Genomic DNA, 21,410 nt, shown 5'->3' with positions numbered 1-21,410 from the left:
GAAAGAGGAAGGGGATGCAGATGTTTCTATGTAGACTTTCTATATAATCGTGACTTTTGAACCATGTGAATGTTTTACATATTCAAAAACACAATTAAGTAAAGGCAATGAAAAATAAAGTCTAAAATTGAGCACAAAATGGAGCATATGAACTCTCACTGTATATCCAGTGGGTAACAGAATCACCCAAAGAGAAGTACAGAATTCTGACTCCATACATTTAGGGGATGTACTCTAAGGGTATACAGAACTGCAAGGAGGTTGTAGACTTCTCCCAGGGCTGCCTCGTTACTAGTAATACTGGTATCATAATTTTGAAATTGTTTTATGTATGTTATAAAACAAAAAGGAGGTAAGCACATGAACGTTCTTAGGACCATGATTTTCAGTGCAAGGGGAAACATATAAAGATGAAATAAGTTCCGTTAAGAAAAAAAATTCTTTAAGTATAAATTTGAATAAAAAATATCCACATGAGCTTATTAATTAAAAGAAATGTTCCATAAGTCTGTCCACTGGAAGAGCCTAGAAACCATGACACTCCAATAGCAAGACGGCTAGCAGTGGATCCTGGTTTCTAAGAAACATTCCTCTCAGTAAAAAGAAGCAGGACTTCAAGAAATGGCCAATTCCATGTCCAGGGCCAGGAAAGAACAATGTGAACCTGGAACATTTTGTTGTGTCAGAAAGTAAAAAAAGAATAATAGAATTAAAAAACCATTTTGTGCTCCATTGTAGTAATAAATTTAGGCAATGACCATCAATGAATTTGGTGAAAACTTCTTAGGGAACAGGATAGCCCCACGGTGGCCAAGGATGGCCCCACAGATTGTTACGAACTGCAGAGGGGAGAGGCTCTGTTACCGTAGGTGGACCTGGCGCTCACCATGTCAGCCAAGTGCCCGCTCTTAGCGTCACTGACAAGCAGCATCTTCTGCTTCCTGACCAAGGGCACCGCTGGTAGCACAGGTTTCCCCCACTATCTGGAAGGAGACTGTTCCTATGAGACCTTTTGTCAACTGAAATGGCATAAAGCAAGAAGTATGTCCTGCTTTCGGAAAGTTAGCTCGCGCTGCTTCGCCTTTATAAAGGACCTACACAATCAGCACGGTAACAATTTTTTTCTTTTTTAAAAGATTTTATTTATTTGAGAGAGAGAGAAAGGGAGAGGGAGTGAGTGAGAGGTGGGTGGCAGTGTGGCAGAGGGAGAGGGGGAAGCAGACCCCCGCTGAGCAGGGAGCCCGACGGACTCGATCCCAGGACCCTGGGATCTCGACCTGAGCCGGAGGCAGACGCTTAACCCACGGAGCCCCCCAGGCGCCCCTCAGCATAGTAAGAACTTTTTTCATAAAAGCAAAAATCCTCTTTGGACTTCTTTTGGTTTGCAAAAATAGGTGCTACTGGAGGTCTTTTGTGACGTGGCATAACCCGGATTTTCGGAAAGTGAGGGATACTTGTATCTCACTCCAAAATGTTCAACCTGGATCAAACTAAATTAAGGCTTAAGACCTAACTTCTAGTTTGACTGCATTTCCATCTTAAAATGTCCAAAGGAAGGGGACACCTGACTGACTCAGTGGGTTAAGCCTCTGCCTTCGACTCAGGTCATGATCTCAGGGGCCTGGGATCGAGCCCCGCATCGGGCTCTCTGCTCAACAGGGAGCCTGCTTCCCCCTCTCTCTCTCTGCCTGCCTCTCAGCCTACTTGTGATCTCTCTCTGTCAAATAAATAAATAAAATCTTAAAAAAAAGTATGCAAAAATAAATAGGGCATGGTGAATGGTCAGCCTTAAATAGTTCAGTAAATTGATACTAACTACAAAGTGAGTTGACAATATCCTTATAAAGCTTTATGATATATCTTTTTGACTAAGCATTTTCCATTTTAAGAATCCACCTTTGGGGCGCCTGGGTGGCTCAGTGGATGAAGCCTCTGCCTTCGGCTCAGGTCATGATCTCAGGGTCCTGGAATCAGCCCCGCATCGGGCTCTCTGCTCAGCAGGGAGCCTGCTTCCCCTCTCTCTCTCTGCCTGCCTCTCTGTCTACTTGTGATCTCTCTCTCTGTCAAATAAATAAATAAAATCTTTTTAAAAAAATGTAAAAGGAGGGTCACTTGTGTGGCTCACTTGGCTAAATGTCTGCTTTTGACTCAGGTCATGATTGCGGGGTCCTGGGACCTGGCCTCACAGTGGGCTCCCTGCTCATCCGGGAGGGGGTTTCTCCCTCTCTCTGCCCCTCTGCCTGCTTGTGCTCTCTCTCTCAAATAAACAAATAAAACCTTTTTAAAATAAAGTAAAATGTCAAAAAGAGTAATTATTTACAGTTTTAAGTTAGATTATTATAAAATATCTTAATTTAAAAATCACCATATTTAAAACTTTCATTTGTTAGATTTGTGTTCATTATTTAGATGCCCAGAAAAGTTTTAATATTAATCAAAGAGTTCTGTATTTATGAGGAAAATAAAATATTAGATTTATAAAGGTACTTTAAAAGGTTTGGGAAGTTTATTTAATAACACTTATAAATGGCATCAAATAATATTTAAGGACCTTCAAAGTGGTTTTTAAAACTTTCTGTATTTATAAAAGAACAATAAGAATTCTAAGTTGAACTTAAAACCTTAAGGGAAGCTAAGTTTTTAAATTGCAACACTAATGAATTAAATATTCATTTTTAAAAGTAACCTCTGAATAATCTTTTTCTATGCACAAGGGCATCAAGCTCACACTGACAATTAATATTTGAATTCCATGACTCCCGGATAGTGTGCAGAGCATGCCTTCTGGAATTGAAAGGACCAGATGTAATGGATTAAACTGCACTGAAAGGTAGAAAAAAATGCAGCATTTTTCTCTGTAACTATGCTCTGGGTCTGAAGGTGCCATTTCCTCTGATGGGGACATGGGATGGTGGGTGACAGTGATCACTGAGCATATACTTTCCAGGTAAAGATAATATTAGAGACAACTTTTGGGTTAACCTAATCTCTTTTGGGTAAGTGCTATCTTTCAGGTGTTTTCCTCTCTCCTCCTCTGCCTGACCAAAAAGGCATCTGGAAGGGGGAAAATGTAGCCATTCTTATGGCACTGGGTGGAGTGAATACTGGCCCACGGCAGGATTTTGTTTTACCCAGTGGGCCCTTACTGGGGGCTCTGGTTGCGCTGCCTTAACCCACGTAGACTGGGACATTGGTCTCTGCTTTTACTGAATCCTCTTGGCAACCAGCAGCAATTCTATGCTGACCTGGGTCTCTGTAGGTCCACTAGGGCTTTCTACTTTTCCTACTCATCCAGGCACCCAGGAGGCACCCTACAAAAGGACATCGCCCATTGTCTCAGGAAGCCGTTCCAGGCTCTGCCTCTCAACTCCTCTGTTGTGCTTGTCTGTGACTCCAGAGCGTTCCTTTGGGACTCAGTTCTTGTTTCCTTCGGCCGTGTCCTTTATATCAGACCTAAAGTTGCCTTATGGGCGGCTGAGGCTCAAGTCTTCCTTTGCTCTTGCCCCAGAGTCCAGGGTTAACCTTCTCACTCCAAGCGGAGTCCTTGGCCTGGCTCTGCAGAAGTGAAGTGAATCAACTCCACGAAGGTCCTGGGCTGCTTAAGAATTCACAAAACAGGGACGCCTGGGTGGCGCAGTTGGTTGGACGACTGCCAAAAAAAAAAAAAACAAAAAACAAAAAACAAAAAACTCTGAAATCAGCTTTCAACAGCTGGCCTCAGTGGTCCCACACAGTTTTTAAATAATCTTCTACTGCCTCTTCCTTCCTCCTTATCAATGGGGAAATGGTGGGAGTTTGTGGGGCAGGAGCCATGGGCTGACGAGTTTTATGAGGCTTCAATTTCACGGTCTATAGGCTTTACTCTCGTGGTCTCCAAAGTCCTCCTTCACCTCAGAGCATCATAGCCCAGCATAAAGGAATTCCATGTTTCTTCATTTTTTATTAACTCAGAATCCTTATCTCTAAGGGCAAACCCGTTCTTCGCTCTTAGTCTTTTTAAAGAAAACAAAGGGAGGCATGCAGACTGTGGGACTCTACATACAGGAAGCTCTGGAATAGGCAGAATTGATCTATAGTGACAGAAACCAATGCTCTTCTGGGGGGGCTGGGCAGTGGGGCCCAGGGAACTTTGAGGTCATAGAAAATGTTGTCTCTCCCCTCACTCTCTGTCTCTCTAAAACAAACAAACAAATAAATAAAATCTTTAAAAACAAGTCAGCTCTGTTTCCCAAAGTCTAGGATATGTGTCCAATCACATCCAGTCCTCCCTGACTGCCATGAACCCTAGAATGACCGGATCACGTTTTTCCCATGAGTTCGTGTTGCTTCTGCCACTCTGACCAGTTCCTTTTGTGGCACTTGGTACTTACTTCCTCTATGTTCTGAGAATACCTCCACATAAAAAAAAAAAAATTGCTGGCTCCCTAGGCATGATAGTTTTTAGATAAAAAAGGCCTCTGAGATCAGTAACCACTACTTGACATCGTTATGTGAAACATCTAAAATCCTTAAGGGTTGGGGCACCTGGGTGGCTTAGTCGTTAAGCATCTGCCTTAGGCTCAGGTCCTGATCCCATGGGTCCTGGGATCGGACCCCCTGTCGGAACCCCTGTTGGGCTCCCTGCTCAGTGGAAAGCCTGCTTCTCCCTCTCCCACTCACCGTGATATTGTTCTCTCTTTCTCTGTGCCTCTCTCTATAAATGAGTAAATAAAATATTTTTTTTAAAAATCCGTAAGGGTTTAAGGTGTTTGCCCAAAGTCAGACAGTAAAAAAAACTGCAATGGAACACCATCTCCATCAGGCCACTGTGTCCCCGTTGGGCCGATGTTTCTTGCCTAGCAGCAACCAGCCAAGAGCTGCGTGGGGACTGAATTTAGTGTGGGCTCCACTTCCTTTGCCAAGCTGTGAGCCCTGCTTGAGGCTCTACCCCTGCTTAGAGGAGACGGCCTCTAATTTTCATAAAGGTGCCATTTCCTTATAGTAGCTCTGATCTGTCATCAAACTTCTCTTCCAAATTATTTCAAATTTAAGCATTTTTTAAAATTTTTATCAGGAAGAAATTCAGCATCTTTATTTTAAAAAAATGAATATCCTGTAACTTTCATAGATCCTAACAATTTTCATAACATCTTTTTCAAATGCTGTTTTGTGAATTCTTTTTTTTAAGAGAGAGCAAGAGTGTGCGCTGCGGGGGGAGGGGCAGAGGGAGAGGAACGGGAGAACCTTGAGCAGGCTCCTCGCTTATGTGGGGCTCCACCCCACAACCCCGAGATCATGACCTGACCTGAAATAAGAGCTGGACACCTAACCAACTGAGCCACCCAGGAGCCCTTGTTTTGTGAATTCTTTTTTTTTTTAAAGATTTTATTTTATTTATTTGAGAGAGAGAGACAGGGAGAGAGAGCATGAGCGAGGAGAAGGTCAGAGAGCGAAGCAGACTCCCCGTGGAGCTGGGAGCCTGATGTGGGACTCGATCCCGGGACTCCAGGATCACGCCCTGAGCCGGAGGCAGTCGTCCAACCAACTGCGCCACCCAGGCGTCCCTGATTTCAGAGTTTTGACGATAAACATTTTATAAGGAATATGACCACCTCCAATCCGGAAGAGGAGCCGAATTGTTTTCTCTGTTCATGCTATTTGACCCAACCCATCACAATCGAGTGTGGATTTATCCTGCTGTGAGTGTCTCCTAAGAAATTGGAAAGAAGCCTCCTGTCATGTCCCCTGGTCTGAGTGCAAGGACACTTCAAGTTGAGAAATCCTACGTCTCTCAAATGGAGAGAACGACCGAGATGGCAAAGGATCTGGGACCTCACTTAATGGATGTCAAGACTACCAATATAGGGCGCCTGCGTGGCTCAGTGGGTTAAGCCGCTGCCTTAGGCTCAGGTCATGATCTCAGGGTCCTGGGATCGAGCCCCGCATCGGGCTCTCTGCTCACAGGGAACCTGCTTCCCCCTCTCTCTCTGCCTGCCTCTCTGCCTACTTGTGATCTCTCTCTGTCAAATAAATAAATAAAATCTTAAAAAAAAAAAAAGACTACCAATGTAAGGTATGGCAAGAACCAACGCTAATGTCCTATGTGGTAGAGCGGGGTCCCTTGTGAGACCTGTCTTTGATCCTGGAACTGCAAGCTTCACGTAGGATTTGCCTCTGAGAAAGCCAAAGAAATCTCCATATGATCCAATAATTCTACTGTGGAGTATCTATCCAAAGAAAATTAAAACACTAATGCAGAGGGATCTGTGCATTCTGTGTTTCCCGCAGCATTATTCACGACAGCCGAGATACGGAGACAGCCCCAGGGTCCACTGATAGATGAACGGATTAAAAAATAGATGCGGTATATAAAAACAATGAAATATTATTGAACCATAAAGAAGAATGAGATTGGGGGCCTGGGTGGCTTAGTTGGTTAAGTGGCTGCCTTTGGCTCAGGTCATGATCCCAGGGTCTTGGGATCGAGTCCTACATTGGGTTCCCTACTTGGTGGGGAGTCTGCTTCTCCCTCTGCCTTTCTCTCTCTGTGTCTCTCATGAACAAATAAATAAAATATTTAATAACAAAAAAGAATGAGATCTTGCCATTTACAACAACAGAATACAGCTAGTGTGTATAATGTTAAGTGAAATGTCAGAGAAACACAAATACCATGATTTCACTCACATGTGGAATGTAAAGAACAAAGCAAATGAACGCAGAGGAAAAGAGAGAAACAAAAAACCCCAGAGTCTTAACTACTTGGAACAAACTAGTGGTTTCCTGCTGGGAGGTGAGCAGGGGTGGGGCTGCGGGGGTGGATGGGTGAAACAGGGGATGGGGATTAAGACTACACTTGACATCATGGGCACTGAGAAAGGAGAGAAGTGTTGAGTCACTCGGTTGTCCTCCTGAAACTAATATAACACTGGATGTTCATTATACTTCAATTTCAAAAACCTCAAACCTGTAAAAAAAACCCGAAAAACCCAAAAGAGAACAACTGAATCCACCCTGCACTTTACACAATCCTAAAGGTCCTGATGTCGATCTCCAGTTCCTCTCCTCTAAGGAACTGGCCGCAGCGTTGGCCTCCGTCACTGGGGTAATATTTCCGGGCCGGCCTGCATCCTCTTTTCGGCCTTTAACGCTGCTATCATTGCACAGTTTAGGGATGTCGACTTCCTAGTTCTGGGTCTTTAGTATTCGTAAAAGTGGGTCTTGCTTTTTTGCTTCAACTCTTGCTCAAAACAGTCTGTGACCACTGAGTCTTTCTCCGTTCCCTTGCGTGTGAGCGCATTCATGCCTGGGAAGGGCCACACAACAAACGCTGATCGCGAGGACTCTGGACTCTCTGGTCGCGGGGACAGGATCCCGGCATCACCTTTTACCACCTGGACGACCCGAGGCCATTACTCAGCCTCCCTCTTTCTCTTCCTTCCACTACACTCAATCATTGAGTGCAAAATCCTTCGTGCACGGAGTCCCGCTGCGGTGGCGCTCAAGGAGTGGGCTTGGGACATCAGTGTCTCCTGATGGACCTGTGGGGTGAGACCTTAAGTCCTCTCCACTTTTTATTTTATTTTAAGAAGGAAACCAGTAACAAGCGCTTCCATACTTAAATTTTCATCCTCAGCATGTCACACCTACCTCTCTGTTAGGTAGCAGAGGCTGCTGGGGTTGTTTTGAAGTTTAATGTGCTTGAACCTGGGATTCCAGCATGAAAGAAACTGCTTCCTTACTGTCCTTCTCTGCCTTCTGAACATTTACCTGATTATTAGTCTTTCTGTATGAGGAAGTAGAAGGGTTAAAAAAATGAGAACTGAAATGATCTTTTATTTTATTTTGTTCTTTTTTAAAAAGATTATTTATTTATTTGAGAGAGAGAGAGAGAGAACACAAGCCAGGGGGAGAGGCAGGCAGAGGGACAGGGAGAAGCAGACTCCCTGCTTAGCAGAGAGCCCAGTGCGGGGGTTGATTCCAGGACTCCCGGGATCATGACCTGAGCTGAGGATGGTTGCTTAATGACTGAGCCACCCAGGCACCGCTGAAATAATCTTTTAAAGAAAGAAGGCTCCGTGGGCAGCTGTTGAAAGAAAGTCTGAGAGAGGCTCAAGCCGGCAACATGGCAGAGGAGTAGGGGACCCTGTTTCGACTGGTCCCCGAATGAGCTGGGTATCTGCCAGACCAGGCCCAACACTCCCGACGTCAGCCTGAGATGTCAAAGAAAATGTGAAAGAGTCCCCGCATCGCCTGTGCGGGAAGTTTATCTATGTGCTCTTTGTTCCCCTGCTGTGTTCCCCTCATCTGTTCTGGATTTTTGATGGTGTTAAGATATGCTGAACATTCTGAGGAAATGATTTTGAAGTTTATGTAGTTTGGGGCAATGAGGCTGTGTCACATGAACTACTCAACCATTGAGTTTATGGTAAATATTTTTACCATCTGATTGCAATCAATACTAGGGGCTAAAGTATATATAAAAATTAGAGTGTGCTTTAGCAAAAAATGACCATAGATCGACATACTTAATTTGGTCCTAAAATAGAGCCCAAATCGGGTAAGATCTGAGCGATTCATTTTTCTGTTTTCCCGGCTACAGGAACGGGGGCAACGCACGGGTATGTAAGGCTGAGGGTTTGCCCGGGGGGTGCCCAGCTGCAGCACAGAAAGTCTCATTTCCCGGGAAATACCTCAGTCCAGGCGGGGGGACTAGCTGAGGGGTAAGGGGGCCTCGCGCGCCGGCCTCGAACGGCCTGAGTTTATGGGTCCGGCAGTGCGGGGCGGGTCCGTCCGTTATCAGCCACGAGAGGGAAATGGCCGGAGTGGACACACGGGCGTCGGGGACGGTCCCTCAGCCGCGGGCTCCCAGGACCTCTTTCCCCCAAGGACAAGATGGAAAAGCAGCCGCACGGGTCCCCCAAACCGCAGAGGAGCTGGAGGCCCGGGTCCCTCCGCGCTCCCGCCCTGGGGCGCCTCGGGCCTGCCCTGCCCCTCAGCAGGCGGGGCGCCCCGAATTCCTTCCGTGCGCCCCGAATTCCTTCCGTGCGCGGGCTCCTGCTCGCTCCGCGAATCCGTCAGTAATAAGGTCCCGGGAGAGAAGCGGCTGCCGCTGGCCGCTGACCCTCCGCGCCGGGACCCCCACGGGAGCCGCCGCCGGGCGCCCCGGGCGCAGATGCCTCCGTCGGGGCCGCGGCCTCCTGGGCTTTCCTGGGACACGGACCCGCCCCGCGGTCCCCACGCCGAGTCCCGCCGCCCAGGGCGCGACGGCCTCCCCCGCAGTCGGTCGGCGTTCGCGGCGGAGCGTCCGGCCCGGCTGCGCTTCCCGCGTCTCGTCCTCGGGGACGACTGCGGCCGCTCTCCGGTCGCGCACCCACTTCTTCGGGGTCGGGGGCGGGGGCGGGTCAGCGCGGCCTCTGGGAGCAGAGGTTTCACCCCGGCCTGTGCCGCCGGCGGGGGAGGAGGCGACGAGCCCCAGGAGGGTCCAGGGCCTTCCCGAGAGCCGCGGGCGGGTCTGCCCTGGGCCTCGGCGAAGGGAGCCCTTGGTCCCTACGTCGTCGGCCAGCGGCGTCCACGGGACAGAGAGGCTCAGAGGCTGGAAATCCGACGTTGTTTTAACTCGGGAGCGCGGGCGGTCATGCTTCAAGTTTCCCGTCCCGCCATCAGCCCTCGGGGACAGGGAGGACCTGCGGGGCTGCGTGGAAGCTCCGACCAGAACGCGAGGAGACGCGGTGTCATGTAACAGCGCGCGTGCCCTCCCCACACCCGTGTCCCACCACACTCCTCACAGCCCTCACACCCGTCACAGCCCTCACACCCCTCACAGCCCTCACACTCCACACACCCCTCACACCCCTCACAGCCCTCACACTCCTCACAACCCTCACAACCCTCACAGCCCTCACAGCCCTCACACTCCACACAACCCTCAAACCCCTCACAGCCCTCACACTCCTCACAACCCTCACACCCCTCATAGCCCTCACTCTCCTCACACCCCTCACACCCCTCACAACCCTCACAGCCCTCACAACCCTCACAGCCCTCACAGCCCTCACACTCCACACACCCCTCAAACCCCTCACAGCCCTCACACTCCTCACAACCCTCACACCCCTCATAGCCCTCACTCTCCTCACACCCCTCACAACCCTCACAACCCTCACAGCCCTCACACCCCTCACACCCCTCACACTCCGCACACCCCTCACACCCCTCACACTCCGCACACCCCTCACACCCCTCACACCCCTCACACTCCGCACACCCCTCACACCCCTCACACTCCTCACAACCCTCATACCCCTCACAGCCCTCACACCCCTCACAGCCCTCACACTCCTCACAACCCTCACACCCCACATAGCCCTCACTCTCCTCACACCCCTCACAGCCCTCACAGCCCTCACACCCCTCACAGCCCTCACACCCCCCACAGCCCTCACACCCCTCACAACCCTCACAACCCTCACAGCCCTCACAGCCCTCACACCCCTCACACCCCTCACACTCCGCACACCCCTCACAGCCCTCACAGCCCTCACACCCTCACAACCCTCACAACCCTCACACCCCTCACACCCCTCACAGCCCTCACACTCCTCACAGCCCTCACAGCCCTCACAGCCCTCACACTCCTCACAACCCTCACACCCCTCACAGCCCTCACAGCCCTCACACCCCTCACAGCCCTCACACCCCTCTCAGCCCTCAACCCTCACTCTCCTCACACCCCTCACACCCCTCACAACCCTCACAACCCTCACAGCCCTACACCCCTCACAGCCCTACACCCCTCACACTCCTCACACCCCTCACACCCCTCACACCCCTCACACCCCTCACACTCCTCACAACCCTCACTCTCCTCACAGCCCTCACACCCCTCACAGCCCTCACTCTCCTCACACCCCTCACAGCTCTCACACCCCTCACAGCCCTCACAGCCCTCACACTCCACACACCCCTCACACCCCTCACAGCCCTCACACTCCTCACAACCCTCACACCCCTCACAACCCTCACAGCCCTCACAGCCCTCACAATCAACTGCCTCAACAGTGAAAGGCGGCGACCCCTTGGGCTGCTAAGAGCCTCCCTTCCGATTCCACTTCCTCACAGCCAGGTGCAGGGGACGGTGTGGCTTTGAGGTCCCGAGATACCAGGGACTCCTGGCTTCCTGTCGCTCATTGTCAAGGAGCTCAGCCCTCAGCAATGACCAGCAGGTGTGGCCAAGCAACCTCCAAACCCCACCTTTGCAGGGCTCCCTCCTGGGGCTGCTCCCAGGGCCAAATCTGTGTCCGTCAGGGCGTCCCGGGAGAGTCTAAAACACATTGAGCAGGGAAAGTTCAATATAAAGACATATTAACGGGGGCTCCGCGGGTTGGGCGCCGACTCTTGGTATGGGCTCTGGTCATCCGCTCAGGGTGGCAAGATAGAGCCCCGTGTTGGGCTCTGCACTCAGTGCAGAGTCTACTGGAGATCATCTCCCTCTTCCTGTTCCTCTGCCCCATCCCCTGCTTGTGCTCCCTATGAATAAATAAAAAAACGATAAAAAAAGAATTACTGATAACAGAGTAATGACTATAAGGAATAGAAAGGATGCTGAAGAATGTCCTAGTGTGGCGAAAAGTACCCAAGGAAGAAATAAACCTGGAAAGTGTCCCTCTCCTGGAGATGGGACTCACACCGGCTTGGAGGAGTGATTTCGGCTCTCTAGATGGGGCCCCAGGTGCTGGGTGGCCCTTGGCTGAAGCTGGTCTATAGACACTGGACAAGCAGGGAACACGCTTCCAGAGGACAGGACGGCTGAGCCTGCCCAGGAAATCATGGCCAGGAACTGACCAGCAGGATCAACCCCTGGGGTACCTGTGCTCCAGGCTGGCAAGCTACCCCAGAGTGTAGGAAAATGAAGGCTGGTGGCAGGACTGTGCAGGGATTTGGGGCATCAAGAAACCCATTTTCTCAGCTGAGAGTCTGGAAGCCTAATGTCAGGGTGGTTGCCGCCAATGGTCGCTGGGCTGCAATGGGGCTAAGGGCTGGCCCTAATGTGTGCCCGTGGGATATGCATTTACTAGAGCTCCTGTAACAAACCCCCAACACAGTCACATTCTAAGGCGCAGGGGTTTGGGCCATCAACAGGAATTTTGGGGGTTCACAATTCTGTTCTTAACACCCAGGAAGGAGCATTCTGGGATGTCCCCACCACGTGCTGCTGGTCGCCACAGGTAGGAGCAAGAAGCAAATGGAAACACACCCGAATCAGGAGGAAGAGCCCTTCCTCCTGCAGGGTCCCTCCCCGCCCTGTACTGACAAAGCTTCATATCATGCTCATTGCCAAGGAGAAGGGTTTACAGGGTCCACCTCCATTATTGCAGAGCAGACAATGAAGACTGGGTTGAGAGCTGAGAGGCAATAAATTAATAATTACTACAACAGTTCTTCATTTCTGGGAGCATCCTGATACTCTCTTGATAAGTCTGCCTAGACTGACTAGTTTGCAAGTAGGAACACTGACATAATTGTTTTGTTTTGTTTTCCAATTTTCTTTTGAGAGTAATTGTACCTTCACGTTATCATTTTGAAAGAGAGGGACCAAATTTTTCTCAGTATTTTATAATTTTGTTAAGTGTTCACTAAAACCATCTGAATTTATCATGTGGTCTGGTTATGAAGTATGGAACCAGCAATCTGCCCTTCCTGTTGCTCCTTGTATCTGACTCACCCCTGGTTCAAGGCTGACAGTCTTGCTTTTCCCTCATCTGCAACATTGTTGCTCTACTTATTTTTTTTTAAATAGAGTTTATTTCTTTATTTGACAGACAGAGATCACAAGTAAGCAGAGAGGCAGGCAGAGAGAGGGGGAAGCAGGCTCCCCGCTGAACAGAGAGCCTGATGTGGGGCTCGATCTACTGAGCCATCCAGGTGCCCCCTAGTTATTTTTTTTAAGATTTTATTTATTTATTTGAAAGGGAGAGAGAGAGCGAGCACAAGCAGGGGGAGGGAGGGAGAGAGGCAGGCTCCCCGCTGATCATGGAGCCTAATGCAGGCCTCGATCCCAGGACCCCGAGATCATGATCTGAGTTGAAGCAGATGCTTAACGACTGAGCTCCCCAGGCACCCCTGTTGCCCTCTGTCCAGCTGTCATTCAGAACGCTTTCCCTGGCATTCTATCAAACACCCTCCCTTCTCCGTAATTCTGCCTACATCGAGCTTTGTTTTTCTTCTTGCCAGTGTGTAGCTCGCCACTGTGTCCGATTATATTATTTTAAACAGTATAGTTATTTATTTACCTATTCACTGCTTTATTTCTTATTCAGATGCCAACTTTGGGAAGGTAGGGCTCAGAAGAGGGTAGTTCTTCTGGGACATAAATCCACGGGCAGACAGATTCACAGCCAGAGGAGTCTAGCTCCTGACTGAGGGGGCACAGCAACAGTGTGTTTGCCTTTTTGGTCTTCTTGCCGCAACTTGATGAAAATGAGTTCCATTCATTTTGTGTGTGGTATAATTAATATACCGTAAAATTTACCTGTGTGTGTGTGTGTACAGTTCTGAGTTTTGACAAATGCATACAATTTTGTAAAACACCGAAATCAAGATATAGAACAGTTCCATCACCTCCCAGTTCCCTTGTGCTCTTTTGTATTCAACTCTTCTCCCGACCTCCAGTTTCTGGCAACCACTGCCTGGCCTTCTGTCCCCGTAGTTTTGCCTTTTCCAGGAACCCTCCAGTACATTGCTTTTGGAGCCTGGCTTCTTCCACTTAGCATTCGAGATCCACACACGCGACTGCCTATGTCATTGGTTTGTTCCTTTTGAGTGATGAGTAATAAATGATATTCCATTTCATGCCTGTACATGTGCACACCAACACCCACCCACCCACCCCAGTTTGCTAACCCTTCACCATTGGAGGACACTTGTTTTTTTCCTGTTTGGAGTGATTATGAATCAAGCTACTGTAAACATTCATGTGCAGGTTTTCGTGTGAACCAAGTTTTATTTTCTCTAATATGCATGTTTGAGATTGCCAGGTCCTATAGCAAATGCAGAGTTAACTATAAGAAACTATTTTCCAAAGTAACAGTACCATTTTGTCTTTCCATTGGCCTTCTCATTACTGCTTTTTATAATGTAGCATGGCTATGGAAATACGATCAGAAATTTGACCTTTTTGTTCTGCTTGATCTGTCCATATTGTAAGGCTTCACACTTGTGGTTCCTTCCTTCTAGAACACATTTACATGTGTTACTGTAACTTTCATTGACATTGACTTTAGAGGAGGGCCAATCTACACACACGAGGAAGACCAGCCAGAAACGAAAGGAAGAAAACCAGTAACATGAATGGGGAGAGATTATAAAGCTATATACCTTTTTCTACATTCTTCTGCATATCCTGAGACCTCAACAATTTTTGATGAATAATAAATGAGTTTCTGTTAAAAGAAAAAAAAAACTTTCTTATTGGGGCGCCTGCATAGCTCAGTGGGTTAAAGCCTCTGCGGTCAGGTCGTGGTCTCAGGGTCCTGGGATCAAGCCCCACATCGGGCTCTCTGCTCAGCAGGGAGCCTGCTTCCCCCTCTCTCTGCCTGCCTCTCTGCCTACTTGTGATCTCTCTCTGTCAGATAAATAAATAAATAAAGTATTTTTTAAAAAATGTGATAAAAAACTTTATTTGTAACGTTTTCAATTGAATTAAAATATGGAGGGTTTATTTTTAGTACTAAAATACTGATGATCACAGATATAAATTCACTCTTGACTCTAAAGTGGTCCTTATCTGTCTTGCAGGAAATAACGTAAATGGAAAGCAACTTGTGCTTATGAGGCATTCCTGATATAGGACCTGACCTTGGATCCCAGTAATTCTCTCACAGATACAGTGTCATATTTCTGCTGCCTAGGTATAAAGGAAGTAAGGGTTACAATGCTCAATGTTGCCTAAGGAAAATAGTTAATTAATAAATTTAATTTTTAAAAGAAGATTCTTAGAGTTTTAAACTAACTAATCAAATAGAAATCCAATTAGCGTTTGCATCATTACTGAGAGGTTCTGAGCTGAGGCATGGCAGGGGCTGGCTTATGTCTTAACAGGATCCCCCCGGCTCTTGGGGTGAGAATGGAATGACAGGGGAAGGGAAGAGAAGGGAGACCAGTTAGGAAGCACGAATCCGGGAGAGGAAGTAGTCCTGGGACCAGGGTGGTATGGCGGAGGTGCTAAGAAACGCTGGGGTTCTGCATGTATTTTGAAGGTAGAGCCAAGAAGTGCTTCTAAGATCTTGGATATGGAACGTGAGAGAAATGGGGGCATCGTGCATAAACCCAAGGTTCTGGGCAGACCAACAGGATGAGCAGATGCCCTTACTGAGATGGTACGGAGGGTGGAGGAGGTTCGAGGAGGGAGGTCGGAGCTCAGTTGCAGACACATTAAGATAGAGGTGCCTGTTGGGCACCCAGAGAGGAATATCGAGTAGGCAGTTCAAGAGCCAATTTGTCCAGGTCAAGTTCAAGGGGGAGGTTAGGTTGGAGGCACATATTTGGGAGTCGTCAATACACAGACGTCGTTGAGTCATGAGACTGGAGATGTTTTTATTTTCTCGGGCAACCCTTAGACGGCCACCATGAGGTAGATGCTGTTTCAATCCTCATTTCAAACAAGCTGAGCCCAGAAAAGTTTAAATATTTGGTTCAAAGTCAGACAGTTAGTAACTGTATAAATTTAAATGGTCATTCTTACCTCAGTTCTCATCTGACAGTAAGTTGTTGTGATTATGAGTAAAGTATTTCTCTAGGTCTTAGTTTCCTTAAAAACAAAATCAGGGGATAGTTTCCCAGCTGGGTTGTGTGAGAATCTCCAGGCTCCCCAGGGGCTCTCTTCAACGAGAAATGAACGCTCAGAAGGGAGGATTCAAGCATCTTCATCCAGGTTAAAGGACATGCCTCCACTTTCATCTGTGTTTATGTAAGATTTTATCTGAAAAAAATGTATTTTTGTCGCCTATTTTTTGAAAGATTATATTTATTTATTTGAGAGAGAGAGAGAGAGAAAGAGCATGAGAGGGAGAAGCAGACTCCCTGCGGAGCTGGGGGCCTAATGCAGGGCTCGACGCGGGATTTCGGGATCATGACCTGAGCCAAAGGCAGTCGCCCAACCAATGAGCCACCCAGGTGCCCTCTCTGTTACCTTAACAAGTTAGAGGACCCTCTGGTCTAGGGAGTCTCTATGACCCCTACCCGCTCCAACAGTTCCATTTACTCCCCCAACAAGCGATTCGCGTCTGCTCATGCTGTTCTCCTCCCTGTGCCCTGTGTTCGTAGGGTTCTAGCTGAGATAGGAAAGCTATGGAGTTTTCCCCGTTTTCTGCTTAAAATGTCAATAGGTGAGGAAGAGTAACTAAATATCTCTGTATCTCAGTGCAAATGTACTATCTTACCTTGTAATTGGCAGAGATTAAAAAATGATGTCTTAGTGCTGATTAGACCTGAGGAAAGAGGCCCTCAAGTGCTGCCGATAAAAATATGGACCTTTCTCTAAAATGCGCATACCACCATGTCTAACCTCCCCCTCCCACACCACACTCCCTGGAAATCTGCACACAGAGACGTTCTGCTTCTAGCAATTTGTTCTATAGAAATAATCAGAGATGCGCCTGAAGACATGAATCTATTTGTAGCACTCATGTTTGTGAGAGCGGAAAACAAGTAAAAATCCCACGTAATCAATAATAGAATTAAAAAGTAGTACAGGGAAATGTGATGATAACCTATGCAGCCAAAAAACGCTCATATTTTGAAAGAAGGCTTAATGACGTGAGAAAATATTAAGCAAAATAGAAGTAGATTTTGAAAAAGGAGAGCAATGTGACTCCAATTTTATTAAAAAATATGTTTATATGCCGATTAAAAATCTAGAAGAGTATCAGTCTGGTAATAGCACATACTTCTGGACAATGATGTTAAAATCAACTCCACGTTCCCCTTTGTGCTTTTCTGCATTTCTAGACTTGCCATGACGTATGTGTCCCTTGTGCATTAGGAAAAAAAATGCAGTTAATGTTGCTTTGAAAAGAGAAGAAAAGCAAGCTGTGGGCAACATTTCATTCATGCCTTTTGTCAGTTATTCCCAAGGACAAGAAGGTGGTGTTGCCCTTCCTGGCCATATGTTTCTGAGAATGAGGAAGGTGTGGCGACTCATTGCCCATAATTACAAGAAGGCTTTGGACTCAGGGATTAAGAAAGTATGTTAGCTTCACGGGGAAATGGTGAAGTGACTGCTTTATAGACTTGGCTGGTAGCCAGAGGGTGTTTCAGCTTGGGTAGTGTGTTGGGGTTGATTTTCTTGTTAGAACTGTAGCTCTTTTTCAGATGGGGGTTAACAATGATCACTTCAAGGAAGGCATGGAAGTCTTGAGACTGAAGTTACAGACCTTTGGATAGTATGTAATCCTATCCTTTATTTTGGAAAGAAGTTAGTAACATAATAATAATCTTCTTCCCTTTGTTTTTATAGGGACTCCATATAGGTTGTGCTGAAGTCTATTTCTTAAATGTAATATTAAAAAGTAAAAATAATACTGGAAGAACTGAATGTTTCATTCATAAATCAGCTTAAAACATGAAATTTAGGACCAGTGCCCTCCAATTTTATTATAAAGCAAAATTATAAGAACTTACTACCTGTGACATAGCTTCTATTTTTATTTTTAAAATTTCCATTATATATATTTTTACAGTTTTAATCATGAAAATGAAAATTTGTATTTTTTTCTGGTGCCTTACATGGTGTTTTTTTTATGTGTTGTATGGCATTAATGATTTCTAATTGTTGCACCTAAGAGTAGGTGTGACAAGTACTCAAATGTTAGCACCTCAGCATCACATAATGTATGGAACTGTTGAATCAACTATTTGTACACCTGAACCTAATATAACATTGCATGTCAATATACTTCCATAATAAAAATGAAAAAAAGGCACACTGCTGTATGATAAATTACAAATATTTATCTGAGTGCCTATGGTATGGTGTATTGGGGCTATTTTAGTGACTAAGACAAAGAAAGCCCCAGTTACCATGGAGTCTGGATCCTAATAGATGGAGACTGAGGATTTCCAGGAGAAGGATACTCATGAGTCCCGTTGGAGGAACTGAAGCACGGAGCGATCGCTTACCTAGCTCAAGTTCATCCAGCTGGCAGGTGTTAGAGCAGAGATCCCAATCCACACAAGCTATTTCCTGGAGTTGTGTACGTTTGTTTTTTTTAATTAACATATAATGTATTATTTGCCCCAGGGGTACGGGTCTCTGAATGCTCAGTCTTACACACTTCACAGCACTCACCATAGCACAGACCCTCCCCAGTGTCCATCACCCGGCCACCCTCTCCCCCCACCCCCAGCAACCCTGTTGGTTTCCCAGGATTAAGAGTCTCTTACGGTTTGTCTCCCTCCTGATCCCAACTTGTTTCATTTTTTTCCTTCCCTACTCCCCACGACCCCCTGCCCTGCCTCTCTAATTCCTCATCACAGAGAGATCATATGAGAATTGTCTTTCTCTGATTGACTTATTTTGCTCAGCCGAATACCCTCTAGTTCCATCCACGTCATCGCAAAGGGCAAGATTTCATTTCTTTTGATGGCTGCATAGTATTCCATTGTGTATATAGACCACCTCTTCTTTATCCATTCATCTGTTGATGGACATCTAGGTTCTTTCCATAGTTTGGCTATTGTGGACATTGCTACTATAAACATTCGGGTGCACGTGCCCCTTCGGATCACTACGTTTGTATCTTTAGGGTTAATACCCAGTAGTGTGATTGCTGGGTCATAGGGTAGCTCTATTTTCAACATTTTGAGGAACCTCCATGCTGTTTTCCAGAGTGGTTGCACCAGCTTGCATTCCCACCAACAGTGTAGGAGGTTCCCCTTTCTCCGCATCCTCGCCAACACCTCGTCTGTTTCCTGAATTGTTGATTTTAGCCATTCTGACTGGTGTGAGGTGATACTGGACTTGTGTTCTTAGCAATTGCTCCGCTGGTACCGACCACGCACTCTGGCTGTTCAGAGGCCAGCCAGAGCTTGAACAGTTGTTGTATTAGTTTACTTGTTGCTGCTATAACATAGCACCACAAACTTACTGGCTTACAACACGAATTTATAACCCTACAGTTCTGAAGGTCAGCAGTCCCAGCTCAGTTCCACTGGAAGTCAAGGTTGTCAGCTGGTTAGTTCCCTTAGAGGTTCTGAGGGGAGAATCTGCGTCCTAGTCTCTCTAGGCTTCTAAAAGCCATCTGATTCCTTGGCTCACCACCCACCCCCTGCATCACTTTAACGTCATGAGTCCCGCTGGGGGACTCCTTCCCTCATTCCACCTCTTGGAACTGACCTTGGTCTTCTTGTGTGCCTCTTATGAAAAGCCTTGTGATTACCGTGGGCTCATGGTAATCACATGATAATCTCCATCTCAATTTCTTCTCCATCACATCTGCAAAGCCACTTTTTTTAAATGTAATATTAAAAAGTAAAAATAACACTGGAAGAACTGAATGTTCCATCCAGAAATCAGCTATATATACACACACAATATATACATATACACACACACAATATATTTAGTACATAAAGTAACACATAAACTGTTTCTGGACATTAGAACAGGGAGATCTTTGGAGGATTTTATTCAGTCCACCATTGTTGTAATTACTAGCAGGGCTAAAATTTGTGTTTTAGGACAAACAGATAGGAGACTGGGTGGTAGAGGAAGAGCTTTCCAGTGAACCGTATTTGAAGCGCGTCTTTTTCTGTGCGAAGTTAGCTACTGGGGCTTTGCACTAAGTTCGCTAGCACTGCCCTCACAAAATATCACAGACTGAATGGCTTAAAAAAGAGAAATTTGTTTTTCTCAGTTCTGGATGCCAGAAGTCTGAGATCAAGGTGTGGACAAGGCTGGTTTCTTCCGAGGTCAGTCTCCTTGGCTGGTAAGTGGCCATCTTCTCTCTGGGCCTCCACAGTCATCCCGGGGTGCAAGTGTCCGTGTGTCCGGACTTCCTCTTGTAAGGACACCAGTCACAGAGGATTAGGCCCAGTCTAATGGCTTCATTTTAACTTAATAATCTCTTTAGAGACTTTATCACCAAACATGGTTACAGTCTGAGTTCCTGGGGGGTAGAATTTTGATATATGAATTTGGAAACAATATTAAGTCCGTCCATAACAGGCTTGAACATATGCCAACTGTCTCATATTCCCAACCGTCCAATTTGGGTGAGAATGCAGTGTGAGGGCAGTTCCCTGGCTGGAGGTTTCCAGCCGGCAAGCACGGCAGGAAGGGTTCACATATGGGGCTGCCTGCTCCAAAGACCAAGCCCTCGCTATCCAGCAGCTGCCGAGACAGTTGTAATGGCAGAGCTGGGCAGAAGAGCGTGGCCTGCAGATAGTGAAGAGACCAGCCTAAGGGGGAGAGTGTACGTTGATTACGGGAAAGAGCAGGGTGTGACCTGTGGAAGGTTTTACAGTGTGGAAGAGGCCTAGGGGGATCTAGTAAAGAAGTCCAGGAAGAGGAGAGGCAGTGCTTGGGATGGTTTTTTTCTGACTCTGCCCAGATTTCCTGTATCGTCCACCTCATGTTGCCCCTCACTACGAACTTCTACTAGGTAACTGTTCAGTTTACGTTCACATGCTCTTGACCACCTCACAGTGGTTCTGCAGCAGAAACTTAGGGCAAGGACCCTCCCCATTGAATGGATCTCCCAAAACAAGAGGTACTTTAACTATCTGAAGCTGTGGTACCCTCCTGGCTATGTGGGAGAGGGACCCCCCCCCCCCGGCCCGGGCACTTGATGACTGGGTGGATGGCAGCTGCACCTCTTTCCAACCCTAAATTAAGTGCATGATCTCAGAGGTTAATAATCTACATCTTTCTTCAACCCCTCAATCTGCCCCTTAAGTATTTATACTACTTATTCAGCTTTTCTACCTGACAGAAGAAGAAATGAAATGAAAAGGAAGTAAAATAATTCAGTTATGTTTGAAGGCAAACAATCTCTGAATTTTAATCCATGTTCTCTCCTGTTCCCATTTATCATGAATGGCTGCCATTTTGCTGATTCTAGGATTTGTCCCATATTAATGTTCATCAACCAACTTAGGAAAATAAAATTGAAATACATTGTACTTACCCTCCTCTAACTGGAATTAGTGCTAATGGGTTAAGATTTTAGGCACTTTAAAATACCATTTTAAAATGGGTGATCTGCAAATTACACACCCAGTCTAGAAGAGCTTATATAGATCTTGACAAATCATACAGCCAGTCCTCAACAGATTATTGCCCTTTCAGACACTGGAACATGTTCCTAAATGGAAAGGGGATTCTGCTCTAAGGTTTCCTTTACGGTACTATGTAGGTGATGCCACACCAGGCC

The sequence above is a fragment of the Neovison vison genome, chromosome 11 (assembly GCF_020171115.1).
Source record: "Neovison vison isolate M4711 chromosome 11, ASM_NN_V1, whole genome shotgun sequence".
Lineage (NCBI taxonomy): Eukaryota > Metazoa > Chordata > Mammalia > Carnivora > Mustelidae > Neogale > Neogale vison.
The sequence above is the reverse complement of the archived record's forward strand: the minus strand, read 5'-3'. Positions refer to the sequence as shown.